Below are 10,376 nucleotides of genomic sequence, written 5' to 3'. Positions count from 1 at the left end.
TCAAACTGTTTTGGGAAATGGTTTGTAACACACTGAAGATTGATGAGCATATTTTTTTGTATTTTTTTTAAAATATTTTTTTTAATTAATTTTTTAATGACCATAATTATTTTTAAAAAAATTTGACGTGTACGGCCCACATAATTTGATGTAAACTTAACGTTTTTTTATTTTTTTTAAATAGAAAATAATTTTGTGTAGATTGATAACATATAAATTTTTTTTCAAAATTCATTAAAATAAAAGTGTTATTAAATTAACAAAATTAGTTAATATTTCAAGTTTATGGACCTGATTTAGTATAAATTAAATGAAAAATAGTTAAAATAATCAATTTTTTAAATAAATTTACATATTTAGAATCTAGACCATATAATTTGAAATGGGTTTTAATTTCGCATTAAAATTATCTAATTACAAGCACGTAAACTATTTTAGAAGTTCATATTTGTGCTTTCATTCATGGAGATTTGAATTTACAGGTCCATGTCTCAGGTGTGGCCATCCCAGGCCTAATCCCAAGCCAAGTGGCAGGTTGTGGAATCAACTTCCACAGAACAGGCCCCCGTTTTCAAACAAGGGCGGCTTGTGGAAAAAAAAAAGGTAAAATATGATTTAGAAACGGGGGCCCGTTTTTAAAAAACAGGCCCCCGTTTTGTTTAAAAGCGGGCCCCCGTTTTAGAACAAAATAGGGGCCTGTTTATTTTTTGCTCCGAGCCCCCATTACCTTTCGGCTTGGGAGCCTGAAGCATAAACAGGCCCCCGCTTTTAAGAGAACGTTTTCCAATGCACGGACTTCCGCGAATTTGTGACTTGTTACCTTGCATTTGCCTATAGAGAGAGTGGGAATGATAGAAGGGGAAAAGGGAGAGATATAAGGAGAGGTAAGGAGATATAGATAAGGGAGAGAGATGGAGATGGAGATAATAATGAAATGGCATGCTACCATCAACATAACTCCTCGAGAATATATGTTATTCTTAAATTATTAGCATGAAATGAGTAATCAAAAGTTAGTTGCTCTTTCTTGCTCTCTCGCTCTAAACATTTAATTTAGGTGTTAAGTTGAAATTTATTTTATTATATAAATTACAATAAAATTCAAATATAATTATTCTATAATAAAAAAAAAATTAATAAGACAAAATGTGTAAATTCTAATATCTTTTAGTTATTTGTAATTCCATAAAAAAAAATACACATAATTAAAATAAAATTTTAACTTAATAAAAAATTAATCCTTAAACAAAATGGAAGAATTAAAATAAATAAATAAATAATAGAATATCTAATAAAAAAAGATTAATTAAAAGATATTCTTATCAAAAGAAAATAGTAATAAAATAAAGATTTTAATTCAAAATATAATTATTCTACATCAATTAAAATTTTAATAAGACAACTAATTATAGATTAAATTAATAATAATAATTTTTAATTATTATTTGTAATTTCATAAAAATACATAAATAATTAAAATAAAATTTAAGAAAAAATTAACTTCTAAAAAGAAAAAGAAAAGAAGAAGAATAATTAGAATTAAATAAAGTCGATTCTTTCTTTTTCAATTTTTTTTCTTTTAGTTTGTAAGCAAGTTAAAAAAAGATAGAATATCCTAATAAAAGAAATAATATTAAGAGATATTTTGATTAAAAATAGAAAATAGTAATTTATGCATTTTTTTTAAATAAATAATATTTAAAAATATATTTTTTATTATTAAAATTATCGTTTTTTAGAATAAATATAAATTTAAGTAGTTCAAATTAATTCTATAGTCTTGTATTCTTCTCCTCAATTTTGAACTATTAATTTCAATAAATAGGTGGTTCATTTCAAATAGGGAATGCCTTTGACATAATAATTTTAATATAATACAAATATTATAATGAAAATATATATTTTTCTTTAAAGCATAATCGTAATTTAATTTAAATTTTTTATATAATTATAATTATAATAATAAAATTAATCTCAAATTTAATTTTATTAATTAGTAGTGTAATATTATACTATAGTTTTAATAAAATAACTATTAATAATTCTAAAAGTAAAAATAGACATTTTTTGAATAGCTTAATGAAAAATATTTTAAAAAGTATTAAAAAATAGAATGATTTCAAAATATATATAAAATATAATTATAAAGAATACATATAATAATTAGGTTTATTCTTTTAACACAAATATTTGTATTTAATTACGTCGAAGGCATACCCTATTTGAAGTAATTGAGTTAACTCTCAAGATCAACGGTATGCCAAATCCTTTGCAAAATTATAAAGAGATAAACTAACTATTTCTTCCACTTGAAGTAATGTTATGTTTATCTTAAGATGGATCTTACAAATCATAATCTTATCAATTAAAAATTTTACAAGAGAGCTAATGTTTTCTCCTAAAATTTACTTCAATTAATATTAGTATTTAAATTTTCTAACAAAGTGATCATAGGAGAGGTTTGTTGAAAACTCATTTTCTTAATAAAGTTAATAATCCTATAAATGAGACATCGAATTCTAACTTTATTCAACTTACATAGATATGTAAACATAATTTGAAAGGACATGGGTGCCCAACTATTATATTTAAGCTCAGGACATAACAAGTTATGGAAATAGAACTTTGTACATAACAACAAGTAAGAAATGTTTTGAGGTACAAATCAATATATGACTGTAGTTCCACATGTACTAAGATTTAAATGCAATCAAGCTAAAGCAGCTTAACAGCTGTAATAATGAAGCTTTGTGTTTCGTGCCCACCAAATGGGATCATTTTGATTTTGAGATCAAGTAGAAACTAACAATTGATTACATTGTCTAAGATTTGTTTAGCACCATCAGGCTCTACTAGTAGACATTGAAAATCTTCTGTGCCAACACCCAACAAAGCCTGGTCCTTCGAATGCGATAGCTTTAATGAGTTCACCTGTTTCATCTTGCAAGTTGATTTTTAGCATATAGCTAAAATCAAATTCAGAGAGATCAATAGAACACTTTGGGCATCAAAATGTATTTGGTGAAGTATGGATTACCTTTTTCTTGCATTTTTTATTGTCCACAATATGAGGACAAGAAAGGTAGTAAAATTTATTGACATGGAGTTTTGAGATAGTGGCCTTTACACACACATTCTCCTCCTCATAAATGCTTTTATTTTTTATAGAAGAAATAGCTTGTAGATTTTTAAAGTTGTGGGAGGAAAGGTGGATCTTTGACAATAAAAGGGAATGATGGTCAATTTATTTGGTAGCATACCTGATAGGGAGCTTGGTAGGTAAGCACTCACAAGGCTAGTTGCTCAAAATGAACAATTTATTGGCTAAGGACTTGTAGAGTCTGTTGTGTTTGAATATCCAATCTATCCTATTGTTGTCATGTCAAATTCTCAATGGTTGGCTTGCCCAACAAACTCCCTTCTAGGTGATGTCTCTTGCCCATGCACAAAACTACTCAAAATACTTAACCCTTCCAACTATACTTACTCAACCCCTGCTCTTTCCATACAAGCATTTTAGCAAACACTTGGTAAGCAACTGAAAATGGAGAGAAATGTCATTAAGACTATCATTTTGTTGCCCTTTACTAGTTAGACTGTTGCTGCACTCTTTGGACCTGTTACACAAGAAATATTAACTTGTACAGAGCCTCAATGAGGTCTTCAAACATTTAGAAAACCTCCTATTATGATGCCTTCATGATTCAAGGCTTGGATTATGCTCTTAAGGCAAGCCATGAGCATTTAGTCAAATACAACTCATAAAAACAGTGAACTCACTATTTGCTTACAAAATGATAAAGTTCGATTGGATCAAGCTCAACCAATGAGGAAATTTGATCTTACACACCATTGGCCATATGTCCAGACCTTTGCCCCATGTATTTTCTCACCCCAAATTAGACTTTGGGTGCAAATCTTGAGTTTTAAACACATTACTAGCCGAGTAATCAATACTTGCCTAGTATTCACTCAAATCCTTCTTCCAACCACCATTTCGGCTTTAAAAAAAGCATATGTACAGTATATACATGACTGCCAACTTGACTGAATCCATATTGTGGGATCCCAAGCATGGATTAGTCAAGTGGAGTCATTTTGGAGCTTCAAACCCTTGACAAGGCAGCAAGCGCCCGGTTTTAGAAATAATTTTGTAAAATCAAACTTTTTGAAGAAACAAATGCCACAATCAACTACAAATCATTACAAAAGTACCACAAACACTTTTCCAAAGGTACAGTATGGATTAAGAAGGTATAGTATGGACCATTGCTCTAAAAGATACAAAAACCAGTCATAAAGCCATTATTTTCTGATTTTATTGAAGAACCTTTTGTTTTAACAATCACCAACCCTTTCCAAGGAAAAGGGAGACCTTTTATATTTTTTCCAATTGGTTATCAAGCCTTAGTATGGACATGAGGCTTTCATAACTTCAATTTGCAAGAAAAACCCAAAAATGACAACTTTTGACAACTTTTCAAGCCAAATGACAACTTTTCTTGCTCCAAGATGCATTTTTCACAACCTAACCTTATCAACTTGTCTAAACCACTTAGACATGCCTAAAAAGCCCTAAAAAACTATTTTTGGCAATTTTGCAAATTTTTGCCAAAAATTGTCAACTCAAGGCCTCAAAGGCACAACTTGATCTCTAGAGCCCAAAATGAGATCAAAACAACTAAACCTGACCCAAAACAACCTAAAAAAACATAATTAACCTAACACAATACTTTACAAACATTAAAGCATTAAATACTCAAAAATGGGAGTTTTGCTCAACTAGGTGCTCCTGCACCATACTCCCCAAAATTGAAAAAGTTCCAAGTCCTCTTGGAAATGATACCTGCAAAACAAATGATACCTGCAAATCATATAGGATTCATCTTGACCTTTGGCATGTACTTGCCTTCGGCTTCGTCATGCGTGGCCAAATGAAAAGCTCCTTCCTTCATCTTCACTCTAGGCCTTGCTTCAAAAATCAACATCCACCATAGATGTAGCTGCTCATAAGGTGTAGATGATACCATCAACTATCATTCCAACAAACTCTCAGTCCAAGAACAACTCCATGAATAGATATGAGAAATCTCAATGAAATTCATCTCAAAGTGAGGAGAAGTGCTCATTTGTGGGGACCAGTAGATGTGCTTGGTGACATGCATAGGTAACCTAGGATAGAGCATTGCTCCCATAAAGGTCATGACACCTTCATAAAGACTAATACCAATCTGATAGTGTTCATGCATGTAGACTGCTGTAGCAACATAATGATCAGTAACAACTATCTCTGTATTTGGCTTGTCAATAGGCTTCTCAAGTGCATGACACCCTTGTACCATGTCTTCTTCTTGTCTAATTTGTTCAACAAATCCATCATCAGGGTGAAGACCATGTTATTCAGCCACATTGGTCTCTAACCCTTGCTTATCCTCAAGAACCTTTGCCATATATGGTTCCTCTTCAACTCTTTGCTGCTCACTCTTCACTTCAGCATGCATTTGCTGCCCAAAGTCACTGAATGGACTATCTACCTCTTCAACTTCAACTTCACCTTCTATGGTACTTGGGGTCACTTCTTCCACTAAACTTCCATTGTGTACTACTACACCATCTGCTTCTTCAACATCTTCCTTTCTCTTTTCTCTAGTTCCTCTTTAAGCTCCCTCAATCTTGCTTCATTTGCTTCTAAAGCCCTTCTTAAACTTGTCAACTCATCTCGTGTCTTTTCTTCTTCTTCTCACTTCGTTCTTTCAACTTCTTGTTTCCTCAACTCTTCTTCCTCTCTTTTCTTTTGTCCACCAAACATTAGTTCTTTCCACTTCTTGTAAGCACCTACTATCTCTTTCTCAGATTTTGTTAACTCCATCTTCACCTCTATATCCCAGACCTTTTGCTTGCTCTGATACCACTATGATAGGGAGCTTGGTAGGTAAGCATGCACAAGGCTAGTTTCTCAAAATGAACAATTTATTGGCTAACGACTTGTAGAGTCTGTTGTGTTTGAATATCCAATCTGTCCTATTATTGTCATGTCAAATTCTCAATGGTTGGCTTGCCCAACAAACTCCCTTCTAGGTGATGTCTCTTGCCCATGCACAAAACTACTCAAAATACTTAACCCTTCCAACTATACTTACTCAACCCCTGATCTTTCCATACAAGCATTTTAGCAAACACTTGGCAAGCAACTGAAAATGGAGAGAAATGTCATTAAGACTGTCAATTTGCTGCCCTTTACTAGTTAGACTGCTGCTGCACTCTTTGGACCTGTTACACAAGAAATATTAACTTGTACAGAGCCTCAATGAGGTCTTCAAACATTTAGAAAACCTCCTATTACAATGCCTTCATGATTCAAGGCTTGGATTATGCTCTTAAGGCAAGCCATGAGCATTTAGTCAAATACAACTCATAAAAACAGTGAACTCACTATTTCCTTACAAAATGATAAAGTTTGATTGGATCAAGCTCAACCAATGAGGAAATTTGATCTTACACACCATTGGCCATATGTCCAGACCTCTGCCCCATGTATTTTCTCACCCCAAATTAGACTTTGGGTGCAAATCTTGAGTTTTAAACACATTACTAGCTGAGTAATCAATACTTGCCTAGTATTCACTCAAATCCTTCTTCCAACCACCATTTCGGCTTTAAAAAAAGCATATGTACAGTATATACATGACTGCCAACTTGACTGAATCCATATTGTGGGATCCCAAGCATGGATTAGTCAAGTGGAGTCATTTTGGAGCTTCAAACCCTTGACAAGGCAGCAAGCACCTGGTTTTAGAAATAATTTTGTAAAATCAAAATTTTTGAAGAAACGAATGCCACAAGAAACTACAAAGCATTAAAAAAGTACCATGAACACTTTTCCAAAGGTACAGTATGGATTAAGAAGGTACAGTACGGACCATTGCTCTAAAAGATACAAAAACCAGTCATAAAGCCATTATTTTCTGATTTTATTGAAGAACCTTTTGTTTTAACAATCACCAACCCTTTCCAAGGAAAAGGGAGGCCTTTTATATTTTTTCCAGTTGGTTATCAAGCCTTAGTACAGACATGAGGCTTTCATAACTTCAATTTGCAAGAAAACCCCAAAAATGACAACTTTTGACAACTTTTCAAGCCAAATGACAACTTTTCTTGCTCCAAGATGCATTTTTCACAACCTAACCTTATCAACTTGTCTAAACCACTTAGACATGCCTTAAAACACCTAAAAAACATGTTCCAATGCTTTGGAAAGCACTAGAAAACTATTTTTGGCAATTTTGCACATTTTTGCCAAAAATTGTCAACTCAAGGCCTAAAAGGCACAACTTGATCTCTATAGCCCAAAATGAGATCAAAACCACTAAACCTGACCCAAAACAACCTAAAAAAACATAATTAACCTAACACAAGACTTTACAAACATTAAAGCATTAAATACTCAAAAATGGGAGTTTTGCTCAACTAGGTGCTTCTGCACCAATACCATGTTTGCAATGTTGACGCTTCCAATATTTTGGGACTGATTATAATTGTAGTAAAAAATATGGTGTCAAGTTCTTTTCCATGCCAAGAAATTATACAGGCAAATTTGATTACAAGGGTTGGGTGAGTTATTTCTATGTACATTTCAGAGATTTGGTTACCTTCAATCTAACAATGACGACCCCAAAGTGTAGCTTCAACAGTACAATTTGAGGTGTCTATGATTGTAACAATACATTTTGTTGTTTCGGTGCCATCCCTTTTGCATATGGTTGATGTTGTAGAGATAGATACAAGAATTCCAATGACATCTACAAGGTGATTAACAGGTAATGATTCCAATGAATCTATGCTCTTTATATCAAAGCTATGCATGGGTATGGTAGAGTCTATGGATGTGGATGTAATTATGGTAGATGAGTTGTGGAGAAATATTTCAAAAGGGTTTGTGGAGCTACTATATTTGGTGTTGGCAACTTTAACACGACCATTGGAGATCACATAAAGACTATTAGATTGAATAACATGGTATAACTCATCAACAAGTTCATTGAACAAGTCACATGTATTTCAGTTCCTACTTTGTCAATAAAATCAAAGCCAAAAACTTTCCCATCACATCCAACATTTTTATATTCATGGATGGGACCCTCAATTGACCATTGCTTATGATATGGGCTCAATGTTTTGATGGGGATTATTGTAAAAGCAGACAAGATTTGTTCATATGTAGGCCTTCTAGATTGTTGGAGGGAACATTTTTCAGATGGATCAGATTCGGGTGGGTTTTGAGAGCTGCTTGATTGAATGAAGTTGGTAGCTTGTAGAAGAGGAATTGGGGTTCCAACTATTTTTGCATTATTTAAAATTATTTTCAAGCTATTAATTGCAATAGCCCTGCAATGAAAGTATATTTAAATTTATTAAGGAGATATAGATGAATAAATGATAACTTTAAAAATAATAGTATGCAATTGTGGACATACGTGAATTTGTGGAACTTCTTGCAAGTATATTCGCTCAAGAAAATGATGGAACCTTTGACTAAAGCGTCCTCCAAAACAAGCTTGTTGAATTGGTCAGGAAGTAGAGAAGGATGTGTATGTACACCATCAGAGAGGTGTAATCGATATTTCACATTTGTAGATCGTTGTTTTATGGACTCTACACATGTTACCTGTAAAGAAGGATCGAAAATAGATATGCCCACAAGAATGTTGGTAATTGCATTTGTAGTTAATGTTGTCATAGTGGCAAATGTTTTCCTGTGAATCATTTGATAAATTTTATTTATTATTTGTAGTTAGGTATATAGACATAAATAATAATAAAAATTTGAAATCCAAATATAAGTAAAAATGAAAAATATATAAGTAAATGCAAAGTTAACCTATATGAAAATATTAATTTCTAAAATTTATAATAAATAAATAATAATTTGAAAACTTAATAAGAAATAATACATTCATTTAATTATTGAATAATTTAAAAAATAGATATTTATTGTTTCTACTCATCCTCTCATGCCTTCCTCTCATGCCTTGCATATGGTTCCTATTTTTTATAGGGTAAAAATTATTTTAATTAGATCATAGTGCATAAGAACTCACATTAATTTTTTTTTGTACATAATAGAACTTTTATTTATTTATTTGTTTGTTTTTTATAAAATACTCTCACAAAATTACAAAATAATTTTTAATCTTGTTTTATAAAATGACAAATTGTGATAGATTGAAAATAACAATAAAGAGGGAAAAAAACATGGAATGATCTCAAACTATTATAATTTACTATGATTTATTTCTATTTTTCACTTAAATCTCTATCCACTAGTAAAACTTTTATTTATTTAATTAAAAAAAATCTTTCTCAATCCCAATTGGCCAATGAGGGAAAAATAATTATGAGTGACAAGGAAAATGAGAATAATTAAAATTTGTGAATTATGGTCATGGCATGTTTAATCTTGTTTTATAAAATGACAAATTGTGATTTATTTCTATTTTTCACTTAAACCTCTATCCACTAGTAAAACTTTTATTTATTTATTTTTGATAAAATACTCTCACAAAATTATAATATTATTTTAGAAATGGATACTCTGCTTTGCTTACACAAAAAATCTTTATCCCAACTGGCCAATGAGGAAAAAAGAATGGTTGAGTGACGAGGAAAATAGGATTAATTAAAATTTATGAATTCAATATTCATCCACTAGTAAAAAATTTATTTATTTATTTAATTTTTTATAAAATTCTCTCACAAAATTATAATATTATTTTAAAAATGGATGCTTTGCTTTATTTAATTTTTTTATAAAATTCTGTCACAAAATTATAATATTATTTTAAAACTAGATACTCTGCTTTACTTAATAAAAATCTTTCTCAATCCCAACTAGCCAATGAGGAAAAAAGAATGGTTGAGTGACGAGGAAAATAGGATTAATTAAAATTTGTGAATTCAATATCCATCCACTAGTAAAACTTTTATTTATTTATTTAATTTTTTATAAAATTCTCTCACAAAATTATAATATTATTTTAAAAATGGATACTCTGCTTTATTTCATTTTCTATAAAATTCTCTCACAAAATTATAATATTATTTTAAAAATGGATACTCTGCTTTGCTTTAAAAAAATCTTTGTCAATCCCAACTAGCCAATGAGGAAAAAAGAATGTTGAGTGACGAGGAAAATAGGATTAATTTAAATTTGTGAACTCAATATCGATGGTCATGACAAGTTCAATCGTCTTGCATCAATTTTTAGAAGATGTAAACCATTGATCTTCAGAGTTAACTCAATTACTTCAAATAGGGTACGCCTTCGGCGTAATAATTTTGTCAGAGTATTTTATGAAATAAATAAATAAAAGTTTTAG

This window comes from Cryptomeria japonica, chromosome 10, assembly GCF_030272615.1.
Source record: "Cryptomeria japonica chromosome 10, Sugi_1.0, whole genome shotgun sequence".
Taxonomy (NCBI): Eukaryota; Viridiplantae; Streptophyta; class Pinopsida; order Cupressales; family Cupressaceae; genus Cryptomeria; species Cryptomeria japonica.
Note: the sequence above shows the minus strand (reverse complement) of the source record.